The 25,454-nt window shown below is 46.5% G+C and overlaps 2 pseudogenes; both read left to right on the forward strand.

Moving 5' to 3' along the window:
* Positions 1 to 1,132: 1,132 nt before the first annotated feature.
* LOC144134038 (uncharacterized) lies at positions 1,133 to 8,505 on the forward strand (annotated as a pseudogene).
* Positions 8,506 to 8,567: 62 nt separating this feature from the next.
* On the forward strand, positions 8,568 to 9,828 carry LOC144134039 (uncharacterized; annotated as a pseudogene).
* The last annotated feature ends 15,626 nt before the right edge of the window (positions 9,829 to 25,454 follow it).

Consider the following 25,454-nt stretch of genomic DNA (forward strand, 5'->3'; position numbering starts at 1 on the left):
AAAGTAGATGGTTATGTCTGAGAACCCTAAAATGGCGGCTGTGTAAAGAGAACCTAAATTTCTGAAGTGTCCGCAGTAGTTCAAAGAAGTTTCGTTCGGTAAAGGAGTACCTGCGCTCTTACGTAGAGAGGAGGCAGCTGGTCTAGGCGATGTACGGTCAGGCCCAGATTTCCGCTGAGAAAGTACTGCGTCTGACGGTACCGATCCCTTGCGTCAGTGCGGATTTGAGTGGAGGCGGCTACAGGGAAATGTGTTTAGCATGGCCAGGTGGTAATCTCAAATATCAGCCCGGCGCAGGCACTTGCTTGGTAGCGTCCCCCTGCAGAAATCGACGTTCTCCTTTAGAAGATCCGTGAGAGGGTGTGCGATGTTGGCAAAGGCATATCAGGAAAGCAGTGTTTTATGATAACTAGAGTCAGTGCGCTACTCTTTGAAGCTAGGTCAGGGTGTCTTAGAACGCGCAGCTACAAAAATAAATTTAACGAAGATGACACATGTGCTGTGTGTGGTAAATCTGTAGAAACAATAGAACACCTCATTCTAAAATGTGCTGGTATCCATCCCGATGTCGATGCAGGCACAGTCCTTCTTCCTGACTTCCTGAGGCCCTAGGGTTAGAGATAACAATGGGCAAGTAAAAAAATGTGCGGTGAAAATTAGCAAAAAGCGATTGCGAGATTTGTGGCTTTAAAGCAGAGAGGTGATATAAGGTTAAACGTGTAGGAAGGCGTACTTATATAAAATGGCGAATTTTATTATTTATAACAAAGTTAAACAAAAATAAAGAAAAATCTCAGCGTGGTGGCAACCACCATCACCCTATTTCAAAGGGGACGCTCCTACCTTCCATCGATCCATCCATACATTTGTCATACACGAATGGACAGTAATATGAGGACAGCCTTACGAATTTCTGGACTTCGTTACAGGAATGCTGCGAAGGGAAATCTTTCATGGCGCCAGATTTAGCTGAATTAGGACCCTTCGAGCACAACGATAGTTTGGTGCAGGAGAATGGTACTGTGGTAAAATATGTAAACAAAAATTCTACATTGTATTGACGCGACACACTAAGGGCTGTAATGAAATCGGTGGCCATAATTGTCGTAAATACGGCCGTTGGAAGAGCGGGATGCAGGTAATGTATAGCTGGTGCCGAGAACAAGGCTGGTGTCAAATGCAGCGGCTATGCAAGGCACAAGTGCATACATGCAAATGTCGGATTGGAAAACCAGGCCTTCTGTGTTCGCTTAGACGGCGGTGGCGGTATGGGGTAGGGCAGCGTTGGAGATGTGGACGACATTAATAATGTGTACGATAAGGTAATCTCCATCGAGAGGAAGACATGATTGAGAGGGTTGCGTCAGTGCTCGAAGGTTTGGGACGCAGGCGAGCATAATCTCCCAGTGCAGATTATGTTGGTAATAAAGTATTGGGAGCCCAAGTTGAACGACACCATGCTTGTGGCTGGGGAGGGAGGAACGGTCGAACAGACAATTAATACTGAGAACTGAACCGGTTAATTGTCAGGGTACCCGTCGCGGTGACTCAGTGGTTACGGCGCTCGGCTACTTATCCGGAGTTCCCGGGTTCAAACCCGACCGCGGCGGCTGCGTTTTTATGGATGCAAAACACTAAGGCGCCCGTGTGCTGCGCGATGTCAGCGCAGGTTAAAGATCCCCAGGTGGCCTAAATTATTCCAGAGCCCTCCACTATAGCACCTCTTTCTTCCTTTCCTCTTTCAGTCCCTCCTTTATCCCTTCCCTTACGGCGCGGTTCAGGTGTCCAACGATATGAGACAGATACTGCGCCATTTCCTTTCCCTAAAAAGCCAATTATTATTATTATATTAATATTATATTATTATTATTATTATTATTATTATTATTATTATTATTATTATTATTATTATTATTATTATTATTATTATTATTATTATTAATTGTCCGGCATAGCGCAGAGGGGCAGGGCGCACCACAATTCGCGACACGCACTCTGCACGTTGCAGGCATGAGGACCTTGAGGAGACAAGGGCAAATATCAGCACTCAACATGGATACGCGTCAGTAAGTGCTCGGATTGAAATATCATCCACTGTTGTGTGCCGTAAGCTCGGTCCAGTGGTGAGCAGCTGATTTCCGGCCCGGATGATTTATGCAGGTTGACCTCCAGCAGCTGCATCAGCTAGGTTTTCCAACTGGAACGGACCGCAGGGTGCAGCAGTCTGAAGGCAAGACACCTGCGGAAAGTGTGAGTGAATGGCTTGCGGCAACGGCTAAAGGGGAAATTGGCTTGGAGGGTGGACGGCCACTTCTTGTGGGGAAGTGCTTGGCGCAAGAAATGGCAGGGAGAGTCGGGACGATTCCAAAGGAAGGAGTCGGTTTGCGGAGTTGAAGAGGAAGTGCTCTGGCAGTGCCGAACGAAGTGGCAGATGCGATAGTAGCGAAAGCAGATTGATCGGTCGAACGCTATGTGCAACCGATCCAGATTGCGTTAACGCGGAGAAACAATAGATGAGACGGAAAAGGAAGGTAGGTGCCAGAGAACCGGCCGGGCTTCCGATGGCGCACAACGGCGTAGGGAGGTTCAATTTTTCCGTTTCTCGCCGCTCGACGGCAGCTGTGATCCAGCTGACGGAAAGAGAGTGATCAGAGGTGTTCGGCCGGGGCTTCACACGCGGAGATGCCTCCTCTTCATAGCCGCCGCGGTGGCTGAGTGGTTATGGCGCTCGGCTGTTGGCCCGAAAGACGCGGGTTCGATCCCAGCCGCGGCGGTTGAATTTCGATGGAGGCGAAATTCTAGAGGCCTGTGTACTTTGCGATGTCAGTGCACGTTACAGAACCCCAGGTGGTCGAAATTCCCGGAGCCCTTCACTACGGCGTTTATTATAGCCTTAAACTAAACTAACCCATAAACTAAACTAACTCCTGTTCATGTCGAACAATCCTTATTATTTGCTCCTGACACCGTGGTATCGGAGTGCTCGCCTGCTTGTAGTCGCTGTTTCTCAAGTATACAGGTCACGGCCGTGTTAGGGAGCAGAAAAACTTCTGTAGAATGCGGCGATTTTTAACTTTCTGGAAGCTACTGCATTCCTTGATAGCAGTGCTGACAGCTGTCTTGTCTTTGCAGAGATGCGAATGCAAAACACAGTCAGCAACTCCTTTCGAAGTGCTACCCAACTTATCAGGCTCGGTTATGGCGTCGTGCACATTTTCTCCAAGGGTGAAGACGCCTTGGATATCGGCGATGCAGCTTTCCGTCGAAGAGAGGGCGCGGGAAACATGTTGCTATTTCGTGAAGAGGTTCCTGTGATCGGACCATCTAAAATCTGAAGTTTTCCTTTATTGGTGCCACAACGTGTTATTTTAACGTCACATGTTTCGTGCCACACCATGGACGTGCCCTGAAGGTAAAAGATGACATTTTTCAGCATTGGGGAGAGGTCGCACTCGCTGTAGGTGTTGACTCTTTCGTTCAAGCTGAGCCAGTCGGCGACATCGGCGCTGTCAGTGCTAGTAATTGTGCCGAGTACACACGGACCAACCATGACCACAAAAGGAGTGACCTGTGAGTCTCCAGGAAGAGCAGTAGTTGCAGTACCAGACTGAAAGCCGCTGCTAAGCCCGCGAGGTGGCGAGCGTACACCCGGCAGGCGTGGCAGGCATCGATTCAAGACTAGGCGCAAGAGCTAGAGGAAACATCAACGCTAAAACGTCACCGCATAAAAACCTGCAAAACCCAGCGCATAAAGCACGTCCAAGCCTAACGCTTCCTTCTCACAATTGTTAGAATCATTTTTGTGATACATCACTGTCGAAATACCTGATATGTCTTCGTGTTGAGTGGGAATGCAGCCGGGCGGTAAATCGGGGTAAGACACACCTTTCTGAGTGCTGCGCCGAAATGAAAATTAGGAGATGTGCAAAGGAAGTTATTATTGTTTGCGAGCTAAAGCCTAACATAAATAAATTGCTCGTTGACATTGTCCGGTCAACCGTAGAGATGTTTCTCAATAAGCTCTTGCTGCGGTTATTGCAGGCAAGCAGACTTTATGGCGCGAAGAACTGATGAAGCTGAGTGTATGCAAGGCACTGAATAAACTTCACCAATGTTTCAATATTCCAAACCGTTTCGATCGTTTTTACATTGTTTAGATATGAACACCGGTCACCATAGTTTCCAGACAAGTTTCCTTAGAAACCGTAAGCGGTTTCTGACTGTATGAAACAAATTACATCATTGTATGAAACAATTAATATCACTAATCTGCAGAAAATTATCTGTTTGAACCGCAAATGATCCCTTAGCACAACAGGTTTCATGGGTGGAAAAGGCAGATATATAGGAGAAAAATTTGCCATGTCTGCTAGCGATAAAAATTCCTTTCGCTTTTACTGTATTTCATTGCGCTTGCATAGCATAGGGGTCATAAATTGTGTTAGCGATAGAAATAAAATACTCTTTAAATGTATAACCAATTCTTCATCCTTAACAAGCTTTTAATCAATTCTAATAGGCTTTACAAAAGAAAGTTAGCGATTCTATTGCGCGTATGCATTTCTCTCTTAGCCGCTGGCGTCGAAGGTTCTGCTCCGCGTCTTGAGATTTTCTAGGCAGCACGATAGGCTGACTTTACCAAACGCTTGCTCATTTTGCATGATGGCTTCATTTTCCTGCTACTCTTTCTCTTCTTCATAATAAATAATAATAATAAACCTCCCTTTCCTTCCTCCTCTTCCGCGATTTTAAGAGTGCGTGTTCTTGATTTTGAGCAACGATAGAAAATTTTTACTCCCGTTCATTTCGAAATTTCTTGTGATCAATGTATTTTTCTTTGATTAAACTTTGGCACACAATTTATTGAAAAGTTTAAGCATCGTGTATTGTTTCTTTGCTTGCGAACCTTTCTTTGCTGCTTCTTGCCTATGTGTTAAAAACAGGTATAAATGCTTAAGAAGCTTTGAATGACATTCATACGCTATTTCAGCAAATTCATTACGCAGCACTGATTGCAGTTCCGCTGATGATAATATATTTGACAACTGCTGGAGAGTACTATAAACTTGTTTCGACAGCTGACACGATCACGTCTTGCAGCTGGGGACTTATACCTTTTAGAAATATTAACGGTATTATTGCAAAACTGTTGCACATGCGAATATATAAAATGCACGATCCAAAGGGCATATTGCTAACGTTTGTGGTGAAGTGATCAGGTATGATCGACGCTTTAATCGAGTGCGTGTCACTTGTTTACGTCTCTTAGTGAAAGACGTACTTTATAACGCCTACTTAAGCCCAGATAATTGCGGCTGGTCAGCTAAAGATTTATAAAGGAATCTCCTCCAACATTTAGCCGACACTTGTCATTATTAGAAAGAATGTAAAAAGTGCGAAAGGAAATGAACGTTCCGGCGGGTATTAGATATATTAACGAGATAAAGCACTGTTTACGAATTACGAACCGGTCTACAATGGAGAACGCTTTAAAATGCCCGCCCCTATTGGTTGCCGGCGACGTGTTGAAAATTTGCCTAACGGGAAGCTGTAATGGCGCCACGGATGAGAAAAACAAATGGCGTTGAGCACCTAATTACGCCCACAGTTTTAAACTGTTTTTGCGAGCGCGGAGTGCCCGTCTACTAAGTTTTAGAGGAAAAATGGCTGCGGCGGCATCTGCTGTCTATTAGTGGCGGAGGCGGCAATTTCGGCGCCAGCAACGACGAATGACTTGCCGAACGAGCTGTTCCGGCGCTTATTTCGACTGAATAAGGAGAAAGTTGAGTGGTTGTGCCGTGAACTTGCCTACGAGCTGGGAGGCGTACGGACGACCGCTTGGTTGGTGCGTCGGCAGTTGCTGTGCGCTCTTCGTTTTTTTTTTTTGCCTGCGGGGTTTTCAAGTGTGCGTCGCCAACGAGTACACCACCGGCTCGCACAACCGATGGTCAGCAAGTGCGTGCGTGGTGTAGCTCAGGCCATTGGAAATGTCGGCGCACAGAAGGGTTGGATGAGTTTCCCTGTGCATTACAAGGAAAAGGCGGCGACGAAGGCCACCTTCCTTCGCCATGGCACCATCCCCGGTGTCGTCGGCTGCGTCGACGGCACGCTGACTGCCAGCGCCGCTGGGGGACACTGCAAACAGGGCAGCATTCTGGAGCCGCAAAGGATATTACGCGATGAACATTCAGATCTTGAGTAGTCTGGCTTTTTGACCGCATGTGTTCGAAAGCCGCGACCTCAACAATGGAAATTCACAATAAAGTTTGTCAGCCTGCGTTTCTCGCAGATCTGCGACGCTAACATGAGGGTGCTTGTGGTTGAGCCTCGCTTTCCAGGGTCTTGTCATGATGCGTTTTCTTGGCGGTATTCATGGCTGCGTCAGAACATGGAGCCCGGGCTGGTGGAAGATGCGGAGTTCCTCCTGGGTAAGCAGCCTGCATTATCAGGCCACTTCGACCGCATATTTTAAGCTACAGTACTCGCAGTGGCTCATACGTAAATGATCGAGGTTACATGGAGAACACGTAACAGTATGATGTATCGTATTGTATTTTTGTGTATTTACTTTTATTACCAAAGCAGAGGCAGAAGACACATTGTTAAAATGTGATTCGTATTTCCTGCGTAAGACACTAAGGTAAAAGGGGTGTGCGCATCATAAGTGTTGTGCAGAATATCACGGCACATCGTTATGCTAGAAGGCTGCGCTTACAGAGGTACCATTTAGTCATGCATCTTCTGCATGCCTGCGAATGTTATGTTCAGCATTCTGGCTGTAGGCTAGCTTGGTATGAATCATTTATTACATAGACAACAACACGCTTCACTGCGCATTTTGGTTCGGGAGGAGGCAGCGGATATTCACTAGAGCCCTGGCTGCTAACGCCAGTGTCAGGGTATCCTGGTGCAAATACTGCAGAAGGGCAGTAGGGGAGAGTCAGGAGGTTTGGGACGGTTGGAAGATTGCGACATCTGGTGTATCTCTCTAGCAACTTGTTCAAAAACGTTCTCTAATTACTCGCGAGATGGCGCTAGTATATCAATAGCCTGGCTGTAATGACGGACGTCTTTGGCGGGTGCAAGTTGCTGTGGAATAAATTGTCTGATTCACGTGGAAAAAGTAAGTATCTGCTATTTCAATTACCGATTTCTCATGTATGATGTACTCAGTGGTCACTAATACAATTTTTTCTCCGGGAACGCGCATCGGTGTCTTATATCATGCAGTAAAAAGTTTGGGTCTTAGGAGAAAACTTTCGCTATTGAAGGTTTCTTTATTTGGGCGATGTAGCTTCGGAGGAATGGGACAGTTAAGATGAGGGTGGAACGGGACACTGTGCCATTCCTCCCGGCAATAAGACTAGTGCTGGGACTAGGGACTCTGCTGCAAGGCTGATCTCCATTAGCCCCGAAAGCAGTTATTTTCGTTAATTTCACATTTTGAGCTTATAAATATTCAGCGCCATGAAAAAGGCATGAGATAAAAGACAGGCTGACTAGATAAAAATTCACGTTAGTACATTCTAAATGGAGAACTAAAGATGTATGATAAAACGATCCTATTGCCTCATTCACGAGCACTGGTTACTGAAGTACTCCTGCGAACATTTCGGGAGAAAGGCATGAATGGTAGGCTACAGCTATGGTGCTGTTTAATGCATGCAACGCATCAACCGAAGCCAACTTATTAGAGCTTTGTTAAGGTGCTTGTTTGCATTTGCATGACATTGCTTCATTTGAATTTCTAGGATGTTGCCAAGGGTATACAAAAAAAAGCATCCCGAGAGGGCTCGGACATAGAACAGTTTGATGCTGGATGCTTTTAGATTAGTGTGCGAATAAAAGTATAAGGGCCGTGGCAGAAGCTCTTAAAGTATCAAAATCATCCCTTGGTTGAGCCGTAATGAAGTACAAGGGTTGCAGTGAGAGAGACCGTATCTTCTAAAGCTCTAACTTTTTCTTCGGTATGGTCTTCACAGCAGAAGATGAAGTACACTTGAAAGAATATTTGCTGAAGGCAAGCAAGATGCATTATTGGCTTACAAGAATGCAGGTTCGTTCGTTGGCACACCATTTTGCAGTAGCATTAAGTCGCAAGTGTCCATCATCAAGGGAAGTGAAAAGTTGGGTGGAAGAGACTGGTTTCTTGGCTTTAAGGACCGCCATACTGAGCTATCGCTTCGATTGCCGGAAGCGACCAGTCTCGGCCGGGCAACGAGCTTCAACAAGCACAACGTCGATGCTTTCCTTTCAAATCTGAAAAGCGTCTACGACCGACACAAGTTAACTCCAGACTGCATCTACAACTGTGACAAAACAGGCTACACAACTGCCCACAATCCGCCAAAGATTGCCGCAGCACGTGGAGAGAAGCAAATTGGTCAGGTCCCATCGGCAGAACGCGGCAAATTGGTGACCGTGTTGAGCACTGTCAATGCCATAGGAAACGTTGTGCCACCAGTATTCATTTTTCCACGGGTGAGATTTGAAGATTATTTCTGAAGGGCGCCCCAGCCGGAAGTCTCGGATTGGCAAGCTGGTCGATATGGACGTCCGGCGAACAATTTGACTTGGCATTACAGCATATTGTGACACATACAAAGTGCTCGAAGGAAAAACGATTTCTTTTAATTTTAGACAATCATGAAAGCCATGTCAACATCAGCACCCTCAACAAGGCGAAAGAAAGTGGCGTCATTCTGCTTACCTTTCCTTCACACTGTAGCCACCGTTTGCAGCCAGTTCATGTATCCGTTTATGGACCATTAAAATCTGGTTACAACACTGCTTGCAATGACTGGCTTATAAATTTTATAAGCCAGTCATTATAACCCAGGGAAGCCCATCTCCGTCTACAACGTTGGAGAACTAGTGGGATCCACCTACGAATTAACGGTAACACAAAGGAACATAATCTCGGGGTTCCACGATCGGGTATTTCGCCTTTCAATAGCGAGCCCTTCATTGCGGACGACTACATGATGTCACTCCCTGACAGACCCGAAGCTTCCCCTAGCAAAGACGTCTCACCACAGGCAGCCACCGCAGTGCGTGAAATGGATGGTTCAAGTCTTCTGGGAAACGTTTTGAACTCAGACACTAACGCAGCTCGAAACATCCTCAGAGATGTCGTCATGCCCACGGTCAGTGAAGCTGCATCGACGTCAACTGTTTCTCCAGCAGTCGTTTGTTCTAAGTGACCTTAGGCTATATCCTAAGGCTGCGCCACGTAACACAAGGCAGAAAGGAAGGAAGAAAGGTAGCACTAAAGTGCTTACAGATACCCCAGAGAAACGTGCGCTCGAGCAAGCAACTGCAGAAAGGTTTGCACGGCAAAATCTGAAAAAAGAGCGCCTAAGACAGCTAAGACTGCCGCCACTACCTGCCTGAAAAGGAAACAGCGTCTTCAAAAGGACCACAGCTCCTTAGTGAAGAAGAAACTGCCGCTTTTGCCTTTGACGATTCCGACAGTGACATTTAATGTGTCGATGATGATAGTCGCGACATTTCTGAGCTCCAATGGCCGAATGAAGCTTTTAAAGCGATAAAAGGTGCTTTTGTCCTTGTCAGGTTTTGTAAAAAAAAATCTGTCGTCTATTAGCGGGTAGCGTGGAGAGCAGCGAGAACTTGGGCGTCAGTGTCTGGTTCCTTCGAAAGAAAGACGAGAGCTCGTAGTTTTACTTTCCTCTTAAGGAAGACAGAGCAACTGTGCCAATGACCGACATTGTTATGAAGCTGCCAGCACCGAATACTATCGGGGGAACAAAGCGCCTGCAACCCTGCTTGAAGTTTGACGTGGAACTATCAGCTTATAATGTTCGCTAAGCAAGTTGTCACCATAACATTACACACGTCCCATTCCTCCCAACTGATGTCCCACTCCACCCTGAGGGAGGGGTAAAATGGGACTGATTTTGGCTGTTGTAAACTATTTTTTTACGCCTGTCCCACAAATGGTAGCAAAGATTGCTTCTAAGAATTTGTGCAGTGTGTATTGATTTATATTGTAAGCCATCAAATATCTGTTTGTGCTCAAAATAAAAAACAAATAAAATATATTTATGAAAAGTTTCCCATTCCTCCCGACTCTCCCCTACAGCTGTGGTCATCATTGCAGTTTGTTCTGTGTAGCAAAACATCTGCCAAGTAGAAGCCATGGCAGGAGACAAAGACGACACTGCCGATGACCCTGACAACAACGGGCTACCTCTGCTTGACGGGCACTTGGCGGGCACAGAAACCCGAGCTACCTGCGTGGTAGAGCGATGTGAGAAAGGATCACTGACCTCTTTGACACAACTTGTCCGCAGAGGCAAGCACACCTGCAGATGGTGCGGCGAGTGACAGCGGCAACAGCTCCAGCGGTGCCATGGGCAGTAAGCTCTACACCACATGGAAGCTGTGGCTGCAGTGACTCACCGTGATGGCGTAGCGAGTTCTCGCAGCCACTCTTGCTACTGGCAGTGCCGTTGCCTTGAGATAGCGCGTGAGCCCCTGTCACAGGTAGCCACATTCAAGCATTTGTAAAATGCTTTGTTTCTTATGTATACTTGAAAGAATTGAGTGCCAAAATATGAAACGCAAACACCAACTGCTCTTTCACCGACAGTATTCACCAGTATGCCTTTAAGTGCATCAGCATGTCTGTTACACAGCTACTGCACTTTCTTTTGCTCAAGTCGAAATACACGCCGAAACAGCTCGTCGAACAAGTGAAATACCTCCGTGCACAGCGTGTTTCGCAGTTGCTTACGTCGACCTGCCCATTTAGCTATAGTTGCGTGCGGTCACTACGTGTTTGATGAATGGGCATGAAGGAAAACTGTAGGGTGGAGACTGCAAGGCACCAGTAAAGTGTTTGCTTTTGCATCACATTCATACGTCACATGAAACTTTTTTCGCCACGGCTGTTCATACAAGTTTTGCTACTGTAGAACAAAGCAGGGAAAAGAAAGTATGCAAGATTAACAGTAAATCGCATATGCCGTGACAAGTGCTGCACAAATTATGCTGCGCAGAGATTGCACGAGAACAGTTGTATCTTACAACGTGGCCAAACAGGCGAGTTGTTGTACTTGTTTAAGGAGGAATAGTGCGAAAGACATAGACAGAAAGCAAAGGAAACACAGGACGAGCGCTCGCCCTGTCTTCGCTTTGCTTTATACTAAATCTTACGCGCTGTTAGCTCTTAAAAAAGCTGGATATTGATTGCAAGCTTGAATGCTAGTAAGCACAGGCTTGGCACGTTGTGCATACTTAGCAGGCCCAGGTTCGCACTTAACTTTCCTGCAACACATTACATAACTGACAGAATGCGCAGCAAGTGTTACACAAGGCTACCCTTTGTGCATTTTACTGGACTAAAAACCATGTCACGTGTACAGGGCACACGAGTATCACAGACGATGATGTCAATATGGCTGCGTTTGAAGTTGTAAAGGGACCCACAAACGAGAGCCATTAACGTTGTTGCATCATACCTTTAAAGGCGGAGCTCAAGCGTCCCCGAAATGGTTTTAGCCTGCATTCATTGCAAAATCAGTTCAGAAGTGAGCTCGGGCGAATGCTGCAAACCTCAATTTTCTTCGGGTCTCTTCAGAATAGAACATGTTACAATGCTGCCGCGAATTGGTAGCGCGTTCTCGACTTTCCCAAATAGAACGCTATCTCGTGCATTTTCGAACAAGAGATAAAAAAAACAAAGAGAATACACAAAACATAACAAAGGCCTATTAATAATTTAAAAGAAAAGGGGCCATTAAGAAACACAGACGCCAACAAGAAAAACAAACACTCAGGAAGTGTACAGCTGTACAGAATAAAAGGAAAGAGTTCACCAGGTGCTGAGTGTCCCAGGTCAAGCGGCGATGCCTTGCAGACAGGGCGGACACGAGAGGTTGTAGTGCGACGTGTCGCTGGCGCTGTGTCGAAGCAAGCGACGGAAAGGAGCCAGGTGGTATTAGGAACGAAAAGGAACACAGGTAGACGCCGGTGGTCTCCTGTCACGAGCCCGACAAACTTGGCAGCAGTTCGAAAAACGTAGCCGGGTCCCGTCGACAGCGTCACGTAACGCCAGAGGCTCAAAGCAGGCTATCCAAGAGTGCCTGCCGGCAACACGGACCCTCAGTCTATCGGCTGCCACCTGCACACTTGCAAAGAACGCAAGAGGCTTACGTCAGTTATCCAAGGGAGGTCACGGCAGCACGGACCCAACGTCCGACGGCTGCCACCTCCACGCTTGAATGACCCTCTCTCCGCTGCGCTGCTTTCCTTTACACCTCGGTTTCCTGACACGTCAGCTCTCCGCTCCTCGTGCTCGCCACGCTCTTTGTCGCTGTCGCCTCGCAGACACCCTTCACACGCGCACACGCGCACCGCTGGGCTGGCACGTGCAGTGCTCCGCTGTCCAACGCACTACTGTCGACGCACCGCGTTCGCCTATCCTCCGCGGATCTTTTGTGCACCTCAATATGCCCCCCAATCGAAAAAGTTTTTTGACGGAGAAAAAAATGCCTTTCGTGCACACAACACTTATGTTAACGTGGTAACCAGAAAGTTAAACACTGGCGAAGTCACCGCAGGCACTTTACACAGTGACACTTGGAGGCATATGGAAACGCGCACAGAGGAAACAGGTGGTCAAATATAATACATCTAGAAAAAGAAAAAATATAAACCATACAAAACATTGGGCGCAAACTTTAAACCCGTCTTCATCATAAAGGTGAAAAATTTCACACTGAACAACATATAACCGGAAAACAAAAAGAAAAATACAATTTTTAGACACTCCTAGACTACATTTGCGCAGGTAACCATTGCAAACACACCGGATAGCAGCACTGTATGTACATTGGGCATTACCCTCCGGTGATATACAAACCACTCATGCAATCAGCGCCTATGTTTCCTGATCCTGCCAACTGCTTCGATTACAACAAAAAAAGAAGCCTGCATGGTTTCATGGGACGCACGCTCTTCGTACGGTTTGAGCACATTGATATGGACCAGCTTCTTCGTGTAGCCACACTCGATAAAATAATCTACGTCATTCTTTTTTCTGCAAACCACAAATGGATCTTTCCACTGCATTAGTAGTTTATTGCGGTTACTCGGCAAAAGCATGAGGGCACGATCTCCAACCCTCAACTGCAACTTCTTGCTGTTCCTGTCATAGTATCTCTTCTGAGACTGTTGCGCACGCAACAGATTTTGATGTGCCGCTCTCACAGTTTGCGCGAGACGTTTTCTTAGATCGAGAACGTAGCCATATGTCGCCTTCTTGTCTTCTCCCAGCTCTTCCCTTGACCAGAGGTCTTTAAGCACTGCGAGTGGTCCTCGCAGATGTCGTCCAAATATCAACTCAAACGGAGAAAACCCCAGACTCGCCTGAGGCACCTCTATGTATGCGAAAAGAAGCGGAGTGATATAATGGTCTCTTGTTTTGGGCTGCTCCCTACTGAGCTTCCGCAGGATCTGCTTGAGTGTGCCGTATGAGTTCTCCACCAACCCATTACACACTGGATGGTAAAGGGTCGTGCTGACATAGTTCAGCGCCAAGCGATCATTGAGCTCTCTCATCATTTCGGAAGTGAAACAGGAGCCTTCGTCACAAAGGATCTCTCTCGGAAAATCTATACCAGAGAACATCTCCACCAAAACTTCAGCCACGGTTGCTGAATCTATCTTTGGCACGGCCACGGCGTCGGGCTACCGCGAGGGCAAAATTGACGAGAGTAAGAGAATATCTATTCCTTTTTACCGATATGGGCGACAGCGGACCGACAATATCGAAAGCGACCTGATCAAATGGAGTGTCGATAAGAGTCATGCGTCCGAACGCAGCTTTCCCTACTTTGGCTTTCACGTCCTTTGACATGAGTCGCATGAATTGACACACCTCATAATCTCCTCCTGCACTCCCGGCTAGTGCAATTCTTCTAGAACTGGATCTGTAGTCGTCTTAATGCCCTGATGCCCCGTCAACGGGCTATCGTGGGCAAGACTTAACACCTGTGGTCTACAAGACTTTGGAAGTACTACCTGTCGAACCTGTCTGCCAGAGGCGAGATGTTAGATGCGGTACAGCAAACCGTTTTTAACAGCATAAAAGTGCGAAGTGCCGTGATGCCTTGGAACACCTTGGATACTTTCACCCAACACTCCTTTAAAGACTCATTGTCTCATTGCTCTTTTTCTAGCGTTTCCTTGGTGAACCTCGTGGGGCCAACCCTTAAAGCAGTATTTTCTCTCTTTCGTCCGCAAAAACTTCCCAGCCAATACAACTTTTGGTTCCTCGCCTTCACTATTTTCACTCTCAAGCTCGTCATTATCTATGCCAGGACATAATTTAGCAGCGCCCTCCGACTTCTTCCATTTACTGTCCGGATTTGATGGCTGACGGGGCTCCGGTATATTTCGAATCATGACGCCGTACAACGGCGTATCATGCATTTCACCAGAGCCGTGCCAGTGAAATAAGGGGAAGCGATACAGGCCTCTGCCTAGGGAACTTCCAGACTACTGCCATCAATGAGAAACACCGTAGATGTCGAGCCCGTGAGAGTCGAGTCAGGAACTAGGGTTCTCCGCACCACCACTGTATTGCTCCCCGTGTCCCGTAAAACACGTACGGTTGGGCTTAGGAGCTCGCCCTCTAGTGCAGGCATGTGTTGGGCGTCTGTAGGCTTTTTCCGGACATATCCTACCACCACGTTATCATCGGCTGGTTCAAGGCTATCTGCCGCTGTGGACACCGTTTCGGGCGCAACACACTCTGGCTGAACACAACAGGACAATTGCTTCTGGTTTTCATGCTTCGAGCAGGAACTTACATTATGCCCTGTTTTTTGTCAATAAACGCCATAAAGCTGCTTTGGCTTAGATCGACATTCGGCAGCCTTGTGTCCCGGACGGTTACAAATACGACACATTCCTGACTGTCTATTTGATGGAGCTTCCTTTTCTCTCGGGAAGCCATTTTTTACAGCGTCTTGCACTCTCTTTTCAAGGAAAACCGCCACAAGACTATGACAGATCCTCACGAACTGTTCCGCCACCACCCAGTCACGTAAATCATCGTACGTTGTGGCCGTCCCCGACATCTCGACTTATCGATCAAAAGGACTGAGCAAACATGCGGCGTATTTCTTGCCTGTTTCTTTATAAAGCGGCTTACTTTCACGAAAGCTTTCGCGATAACCTTCTGCCATAAACCGAAAAAGTTGGAGCAAGGCTAGTTTCACCTTATCATAATCCAATGAATCTCCTGGGGACAGTCGACCGAACACATGGAGAGCTTCCTCAGTAAAAGACATACTTAGTGCTGTCGCCCATTTTTCCTTGGGCGAGCTATGCCCTTCTGCGATACGCCGAAAAGTTTTTAAGGTATGCATCTAAGTCATCCCTGCGATCGCCGAAAGGCGGAATGAATTTGTGTGGGCTAATTGGTACTGAGGGCCCCGGTGCGTGTTCTCGATTACCTCCACCAGCTTCTGCGAGCCTTACTTGGATCTGCAATCTACGCTCTTTAGCCTCTGCCTTGGTCTTTTCATGCTCGCGTAGTGCCTGGGCGTGCTCTTGTTCGGCAGCACGCGCAACGCGTTCTTTTTCTTGCTCATCGGCAACCCACGCACGCAGCTCGGCATCTCTCAACCCCAACTCTTTTCCTAATTCAACCAAATCCTTTAGAGTTGTCATCGTTTGTTTTTATGGACCTACGAAATAGGACAAAAAATCCCACGCCTTCGTCCTTTCGTGGACGCCAATTGTCGCTAATTGGTAGCGCGTCCCCGACTTTACGAAGGGGGAACGCTATCGTGTGCAGGTTCGAAGAAAAGAGCAAAGAGATCAAACAAATCCAAACGAAGCCGTATTTATAGTTTAAAGGAAAGAAATTAAAAATAAAAACAGTATATGAGGCTTCCACACCTGGCAGAACTTATAATACATTATTCGAAGAAAATAACAGTGTGTGAAGATTCTGGGCCTGCACAGCTTGCAGGAAATAAAAAAAGAATTATGCATAGCACAATGCAGGGCTGATCTTGAATAAATACAAAAACTGAAATCTTGCATAGAAGCAAATAATGTAACTAAAAACAAACATAAACCAGCGCTTCAAAAACACAAAGTAAAAATGTTACGTCTCTGCAACTGGCACAGAAGCAAAAAATGTTTTTGAATGATTATAAACATATATAGCAGTTGTTTGATAAACAAAAACACGTAAATAATGATAGTAAAAATGAAAAAAATTCGATTCGGTGCAGGTGGCTCAAGCTGGTTTTGCAAAATCAGTGTCAGTATATTCACGGTCGAGCTGAGCAGCTCTTGCTGCCCATTTGACGCAAGCACAGGCGCCGCCACCTCCCGCACGGCCTGCATGTAAAACAGCTGCAATTACAAATTATAGTGTCAATCAAAACTGAGATGTCACTTAAGTTTTATGCGAAGGGTCGGGTACTGAGATATTTTGGAAAAAGTAAGGTTGTAAGAAACTCCTGTCAGTTTCATAAACTCAGCTCTCTAAACCACGCCCCGCAAGAGGCGTTAAAACAAAAGTTGAGGTGTTGAAAAGAAAGCAATGATATTTATGCTTAAGATGACAGTTTCTAGTCTGCAAAGTGCAGTGTGCGGGGTGAATACACAACTCCAGCTAACTCTGCTGAAAGTAAGCATCCTGACGATTTCGGGCCTCAGTAAGGTCCGCCAAATGCCGCGATTCTTACAGCGTCTGGAGCAGCACCTCATCGACCTCATCATGTCACCGTCGCTCCCCAAGAAGGCTAGGCGTTGCATGCGGTGCGTGCTGTTGTGGGAGCTCTTGCGTGGGCTGCCGAGGGGGCTCTGGTGAGGGCTGCATTGAGGGCTCTGATTTGAGGGCTGAGGTGAGGGCTGCGGTGACTGCTTTGGTGTAGCTGTCAGGAAAACAAATGTGCTTATCACGCAATGCGGTATGTGGGGGAATAAGCAAAGCATTTAGTACAGTGTATTAGATGACATGACATGAATACATAGGACAGTAATCTGGGGCAGCATTGTTGCAGCATATTTCATATGCACATTCGCTAGAGTACTGGGAGATATCGCAGCTTCACTGCAAGAGAAAAAAACATTCTGCACAGCGTGAGAAAGCGAGAGAGAGACAGTTTGGGGAATAGTGCAAAATCACTGCAGTTATTTGGCTACTGCTGCAGACGCTGCCAGAAAGGCTAGTGCTATTACTTTCAAGCAGCTGCCAGAAAGGGTAGTATGGAGCATGAATAATTGCAAGCCAAGTCACTGTCTGTGGGGCTCAGTGTGTCTTGTGGACAACTTTCTCAGGCTCCCCGTTCATCTCCTCTGCTGTAACAGGGTAAAAGGTCCGGCTAGTTGGTACTGAAAAACCATTAAACGAAAAGGGCACCAGCAAAAGAGAAGCAATCAGAAATGCAGTGCATCAACCAATTTATGCATTGCTGTACCTCCTCCAACACTAAACTAAATCTCAGATGAAGTATTCAGTGTTTGTCAGGCGCAAGACGCACATCATGTTGTTAAAAGGTCCACCTACACGGGGTTACGCACGCAGCCGCCCGTCGCCGCCATGGTTCCAACCGGCACCCTGCTGGGAATATTGGCGACGTGCTGGTCGAATGGAGACTGGCCGCGAGCCTACGGGGGTACTGGCGGCGTGGTGCTAAGTAAAGGTGGCGACGGGTCGCTGGGGGCCATTGGCGACGGGCTGCTGGTCCTCCTATCGCAAGAAGCCGTAGCGCCACAAATTCGTACACGAGCGCCTTAACATTCTTCCCAGCAGAAAACGTTTCAATTGCCCGTGAAGTCGTCGCGGTTTACAAACGACAGTGTAGAGCCACTTCAGTAGCCTCAGCATCGAAGAACGACGGCCTGACGCCTATGGCCTGCCAGTGCCTGGAAGAGCGATAATACGGCCTCCCCGGCCGTCAAGCACGCCTCCTCCGGTGTGCCTGTAATAGGATGCGGCAAGGCATGCTCAAGTGGCATTTCACAGAAAGACGTTGAAAGCCTCACCTGCCCTGTTGGTATAAGCGCACTAATTCTGCCCGTTTTCGGCAACAAAACACATGCGAAAGGTGCCGCCAAACGTCGGTGGTGTTCATGGCCGGATTCTCGTTGTTGTGAATAAACGCGAGCGGGTTAATAATAATAATAGTTGGTTTCTTGGGGAAAGGAAATGGCGCAGTATCTGTCTCATATATCGTTGGACACCTGAACCGCGCCGTAAGGGAAGAGATAAAGGAGGGAGTGAAAGAGGAAAGGAAGAAGAAGGTGACGCAGTGGAGGGCTCCGGAGTAATTTCGACCACCTGGGGATCTTTAACGTGCACTGACATCGCACAGCACACGGGCGCCTTAGCGTTTTTCTTCCATAAAAACGCGGCCGCCGCGGTCGGGTTCGAACCCGGGAACTCCGGATCAGTAGTCGAGCGCCCTAACCACTGAGCCACCGTGGCGAAAAGAAAACCAACCGAGCTGGTTTCACATCTCACGCACGCTTTTCACCAGCTGTGTGTGCGTTTGTTAAGTCTCCAGAAGCCCTATTAAGATCATCTCTTGGTCGCTCCGCATTCTTTGTTTTGGCGCCATTTCAAGACTAGAATCCCGCGCCGGGAACTGCAGCAGCGAACACAGCGGGGAAATCATGCCAAATTTGTTTAGTTTCTCAAAAGCAGGTAATAACATTGAAAACCCTGTGCTCTGGGTTCGGGCTACTATGTTTTCACAGGAACATATGCGTGAGCTGCGCTTGAGTAGCTTGTAGCGCAGTGAAGAGCGAGCGAAAGCAAGCAAGGTTGTTAGTGTACGCCCATCCGCCTTGCTTCGTGCTTGCTCCTTTACAACTGAATAATTTGTTTGTGAGACGTTTATGCGGCCAAAAACGTTTATGTTACCGAAAGAGCCGTACTTCGTGGTGGTCTTGTATTTCATTAAGTAAAAGGATCATAATCCCAAAACATACTTGGCTTATGGCACCTTTCACCCAATCACACAGGCTTACCTCAAGTTGTCTTTGTCAAATTTTCGGGCCTGACGCTCCTTGCAGGTTTCTTTCTGAAGGCCCGTGGCCTTCACTGGCTTTGATAACTGTTCTCCGCGCACTTCGGACAACCACATAGAACCTTCATTTCAGACAACGCGTAAAAAACCGGGAAGCCCGCTATGTTGACTGTTTAAATCTGCCAGCGCGCCCTAATGGCAAAAAAAGCTACCCACAAAAGCAGCCCTTTGGAAATGTGAATATTATTCTTGTTTTGCTTCGCGTAGGTGAAAATGAAAGACATTTTTTCTAAAGAATAAACGAAACATTATTTTATTAGCTGCGCGTTTTTGTAGAAAAGTTAACATACGGTCTCTTCTCGTGCAAATAAGCCTCTTGCCGTGCAAATAAATGCTTCTGAGGCAGCACCCTACTAACCATTGGGTGATTCCGCGTTTCGTCACCCATTGACGCCACGCCAAGTCGTCATGCTGCCGTCATTTTGACGTCACACTTTAGAACTTTAGAGCAAGTTCTGTAATTCGTGCCCTGTTTACGTAATCACATGTAGGTACAATTATTACTGCATAAATTTCGTAATACTTCAGGAATTGATCAATTTATTACCTAGAATAACCCTTAGAAATACCACGTCTCTGCCACCAATTTTATTTTTTTTCTTCAGAAAGTGCGTGGAATAGCCAGGTACATCAAGGACTGCGTAGCTTTCACGGTATCATATCCGTGTAATCATTTCCTCGACAAGAAAATCAAATCTCTTCTGCATACCACTCATTTTATCTTCCTTACGGTGAACACACTGAATGCTGAGATGAAGAAAAATAATCAGTCAATGTTCTGCAGCCAGACGTGCTCAGACTGCACTGTTTTGAATGTTTGATACTTACGAATGAAAAAAAAGAATGCCAAATACTCCGCAACCTTCTACTTAGGCTATCTTTTATTTATTAGCCGCTGGCTTTATCTGAAAGCCAGAAGAATATTCCCTGTTATGTGCAAACGCATTTTTGTCCTGAAGGGTTTATAATCACCAGTTAAACTATTTATATGTTTTACGGTCAAGGACAGAAGTTTATTCGGTTGTGAGCTCTGCGCTCACTCAGGCGCTGGGCCTGTTGCTGACCCGGCAGAAATTGCGTTCTGCCAATCGTGCTTTAAGTGCGAAAGCGCTACTTTTCCATGTCTAGTCAGCTCGCTGAGTTTGTGTGAACTTTGGGTTTGAAGGTGATCTTGGCCAAACTATAAAGAAATAAATAAAACAAGTATTGCCGCTCTGGGACTCGAACCTACGGTGGTGCAAAATGATCAGTTTGGGTGCCACTGCACAAGAGCCCTGTTGTATTTTTTGAAACATGGCATTCATTGCACTAAAAGGAAGCTCTATTTACATTAGCTATTCAGAAAGGTTTTGGATAAAGCCAAGAAAGATATCTCAGAAAGTCAAAGCAGCAGGGCACTAAAGAGTAGGTATGTCTAAGCACATCAAGAAGAGGGAGTGCCAATCCACGTTCAAGTCTATTCAAACGCTTCCCTCAGACGATCAATCAATTGGCACAAATGACATTTTTTCTAAAGAACTGGTTAACAGTGCCGGTTCATTATTGTAGTTTTCCATAAGCTTTGTGGATAAATAAGAAAATCATATGAACAGGATCATCAACATACTGCACTCTTTCGATGTATCGTGTGGTATGAGAAGTGAATTAAATTCGTTTTATCAATGTTTGTTGCAAGACAATAATAATAGGTTTTTTTGGGGAAAGGAAATAGACATCCGAGAACAGAATTTCTTCCTTACAACAGATGAGACGCGTAGAATTTTATCAGGAACATCACAGAGATGGCAGCTCAAAGATAAAACAGAAATGTCCTTTTTTCTGTGGATATTGTGGTTTCTTGAAGATATTGTGTTTTGATGACGGGACAAATTTTATCTCTAGTACAGTGTCTTTTATACAAACCCTTGCCTTACTTCTTGTGCTTTATTGGGTAATAAATTAGCCGTAGCTTTTAGCACCGCTATTGTTATGCCGCCCTTTTAGATCAGCATGGGTTCCGTTCATACAGTTGTACGACCTGCTTGTCAATTGGAAGCAACAGAAGGGCACTATGGTTGCGTCGGCGCAAACGGTCTCAACGCGCGGCTTCACCGCAACCCACAATCGAACCTAAAAAGTGCGAGTTCGAGTTCTATTCAGAGGTATACGTAACCACTCGTGTTTTTTGTCGGGTTTTCGTGTGGTGTGGACGTCCGGTTGGACGGACAAAAAATTTGCATGAAGGGAGCGAAAATATAGCGGTTATCTTTACTCCCGCATGTAATGCAGACATTGCTTCAAGGCTACATCCCGCAAATATCGCCAAATGACAATAGGCACTTAGTTGAGCGCGTAAAGCACATATAACATCCGGGTTGTGCTAGGCGGAGGGCAATTTGCATTAGATCAGGATGCAAGATCTACGAAAAGAAAATCGAGGCCCCGTTAAATCTCCTTAGCAGTTTTAGCGGTCGCGGAGAAAACCTGAAACAAAATAGAAGTCAAAATTTATGTTGGTTGCCACGCTTGCTCCGGCAATGTTATATTTTTTTGCAGGTCACTGGTCAATGCTCTCTTCCTGCGTGGAGCAGCTGCGATGATGATTTTGTAACCATTATTGTGCGAGGAGGTGAGCGCAAGAGGCCAGTTAGACATCATCGTCGTCATCATCATCATCATCATCATCAGCCTTACTACACCCACTGCAGGGCAAAGGCCTCTCCCATGTCTCTCCAATTAACCCTATCCTTTGCCAGCTGCATCCACCCTTTGCCTGCAAACTTCTTAATCTCATCCGCCCACCTAACCTTCTGCCGCCCCCTGCTACGCTTACTTTCTCTTGGAACCCACTCCGTTACCCTTAAGGACCAGCGGTTATCCTGCCTTCGCATTACAAGCCCTGCCCAAGCCCATTTCTTTCTCTTGATTTCGACTAGGATGTCATTAACCCGTGTTTGTTCCCTCACCCACTCTGCCCGCTTCCGATCTCTTAACGTTACACCTATCATTTTTCTTTCCATGGCTCGCTGTGTTGTCCTTAACTTAAGCTGAACTCTTTTCGTTAGCCTCCACGTTTCTGCCCTGTAGGTGAGTACCGGTAAGATCATGCTGTTGTACACTTTCCTCTTGAGGGAAATTGGTAAACTGCCACTCATGATCTGCGAGAATTTGCCATATGCGCTCCACCCCATTCTTATCCTTCTAGTTATCTCCCTCTCATGATCAGGATCAGCTGTCACTACCTGCCCTAAGTAGACGTATTCCGGCACAATTTCTAGGCTCTCGCTGCCAATTGTGAACTGTTGTTCCCTTGCTAGGCTGTTGAACATTATCTTGGTTTTCTGCATGTTAATTTTTAGACCCATCGATCTGCTCTGCCTGTCTAACTCGTTGACCATGATTTGCAGTTCACCTCCTGAGTGACTCAGCAAGGCAATGTCATCAGCAAATCGCAGATTATTTAGGTATTCTCCATTTATTCTTATTCCCAACTGTTCCCAATTCAGGCCTCGAAATACCTCGTGCAAACATGCGGTGAACAGCATTGGCGAGATCGTGTCTCCTTGCCTGACGCCCTTTCTTATTGGAATTTTATTGCTGACTTTATGGAGGACTATAGTAGCTGTGCAGTTGCTATATATATCTTCCAGTATTTTGACATAAGGCTCTTCTACCCCCTGATTACGCAATGCCTGTATGACTGCTGAGGTTTCCACTGAGTCGAATGCTTTCTCGTAATCAATGAAAGCTATGTATAGAGGTTGGTTATATTCTGCGCATTTCTCTATCACCTGATTGATAGCGTGAATATGATCTATTGTGGAATATCCTTTACGAAAGCCTGCCTGATCATTTGGTTGATTAAAGTCTAATGTTGCCCTGACTCTATTAGCGATTACCTTAGTAAATACTTTGTAGGCAACGGATAGTAAGCTGATCGGCCTGTAATTTTTCAAGTCCTTGGCGTCTCCCTTCTTATGAATTAAGATAATGTTTGCATTCTTCCAAGCTTCTGGTACAGTCGAGGTCATAAGGCATTGCGTATACAGGGTGGCTAGTTTTTCTAGCACGATGTCCCCTCCATCCTTCAACAGATCTGCTGTTACCTGATCCTCCCCAGCTGCTTTTCCCCTTTTCATTGCTTCTAAGGCTTTCTTTACTTCATCTTTCGTTACTGGCGGGATGACGCATTGCTGTGCACTGCTGTCTTTCTCATTAGCGCTCTGATTACATTGGCTACTGTACAGGTCTGTATAGAACTCTTCGGCTACGTTAACTATGTTATCCATATTGCTAATGACATTGCCCTGCTTGTCTCTTAATGCATACATCTGGTTTTTACCTATGCCTAGTTTCCTCTTCACTGTTTTTAGGCTACCTCCGTTCTTTATAGCATGCTCGATTCTCTCCATATTAAACTTCCTTATGTCGGCTACCTTGCGCTTATTTATTAACTTTGATAGCTCCGTTAGTTCTATTCTATCGGTAGTGTTAGATGCCTTCATGTTTTGGCGCTTCTTAATCAGATCTTTCGTCACCTGAGATAGCTTCCCGGTATCTTTTCGAACTGTCCTGCCGCCTACTTCTACTGCGCACTCCGTAATTATTGATGTCAGATTATCGTGCATTGAATTAACATCAAGATCATCTTCCTCAGTTAAAGCCGAATATCTGTTATGCAGCGCTATCCTAAACTCCTGTGCTTTCCCTCTTACGGCTAACTCGTTATTGGTCTTCTTCTTCGCTAGCTTCTTCCGTTCCCTCTTCAAGTCTAAGCTAATTCTAGACCTTACCATTCTATGGTCGCTGCAACGCACCCTTCCGAGGACGGCCACATCCTGAATGATGCCAGGTTTAGCGCATAGTATGAAGTCGATTTCATTTTTAATCTCACCATTGGGGCTCTTCCAGGTCCACTTCCTGTTTTCTCGTTTGCAGAAGAAGGTATTCATGATCCGTAAATTATTTCTATCCGCGAATTCGACTAATAACTCTCCCCTGCTATTTCTAGAGCCTATCCCATAGTCACCTACCGCGTGGTCGTCAGCCTGCTTCTTGCCCACCTTCGCATTGAAGTCACCCATCAGTACAGTGTACTGAGATTTTACTCTATTCATTGCTGATTCTACGTCCTCATAGAAGCTTTCAACGGTCTGGTCATCATGGCTGGATGTGGGTGCGTAGGCCTGCACCACTTTCAGCTTGTACCTCCGATTCAGCCTAATTGCTATAGCTGCTACCCTCTCGTTAATACTGTAGAACTCCTCTACGTTGCCAGCTATATCCTTATTAATGAGGAAACCCACACCTAGTTCTCGTCTACCCTCTAACCCGCGATAGCACAGTATGTGTCCGTCCTTTAGTACTGTATACGCCTCACCTGTCCTCCTAACTTCGCTAAGCCCTATCACATCCCATTTAATTCCCGCTAGTTCCTGAAACAGCACTGCTAGGCTAGCCTCACTAGCTAAAGTTCTAGCGTTAAACGTTGCCAGGTTCAGATTCCAATGGCGGCCTGTCCGGAGCCAGAGATTCTTAGCACCCTCCGCTGCGTCACAGGTCTGACCGCCGCCGTGGTCAGTTGCTCTGCAGCCGCTGGGGACTGAGGGCCGAGGGTTAATTGGTTTGATCATAGAAGGTTGTGGCCAAGTACTACACCAGGGTGGCCAAATCCTGCTCTGGTGAGGGAGTGCGTTGTCGGTTTTGGTCACCGAGATCAGGCCGCACTCCAGGCCTGGTTATGCAATTCCATCGACACGCGGATTTTTTTTTTTAAACCCGGTGGAGAATTGCGCGGCACCAGGATTTGAACCCCGGTCCTCTTGCACGCGAGGCGGATGTTCTACCTCTACGCCATCGCTGCTATGTTTCCAGTTAGACAAGGAGTGGGCAAGGCAGGTGTGTGACAAGAGCTGTGGGGGAGAGGTGGATGGGTCTGATTGGACATATTGCTCCCTCCAAGGAACGTTCTTGGGCACTGACTTGACTTAGTTCTATCTTTGGGCATCGCGCTTCATAATCAAGCGAACTTAACATTTTAACTTAACATTTTCTATTCATGTTGCCGAGAATTGTAATGGATCTAAAAATTTTTACAGCCAACCTGTTAAGAGCCCAGTTCTGGCTGGAGCTCTCTTCTGCGCGTGCTGTCATGAAAACTGCTATGACCAGATGACGGAGAGCAGCGTATCAGGGAGGAAAAGTGTTACGACTGGGATCCAGGCGCGGAAAAATGGCCTTTTCAGATAGGAGATGGCGCAGTAACTGTCTCACTTCTCAATCGGTGCCTCAATCACGCCACAAGGAAGGGGTGAAGAATGGAGCGAAAGAAAAAAGAGAGAATTAGCTGCCATTGGTGAAGAGCTTCAGGGAGGAGGAGGGTGATGAAGAAAA

The sequence above is a fragment of the Amblyomma americanum genome, chromosome 5 (genome assembly GCF_052857255.1).
Source record: "Amblyomma americanum isolate KBUSLIRL-KWMA chromosome 5, ASM5285725v1, whole genome shotgun sequence".
NCBI classification, from domain to species: domain Eukaryota; kingdom Metazoa; phylum Arthropoda; class Arachnida; order Ixodida; family Ixodidae; genus Amblyomma; species Amblyomma americanum.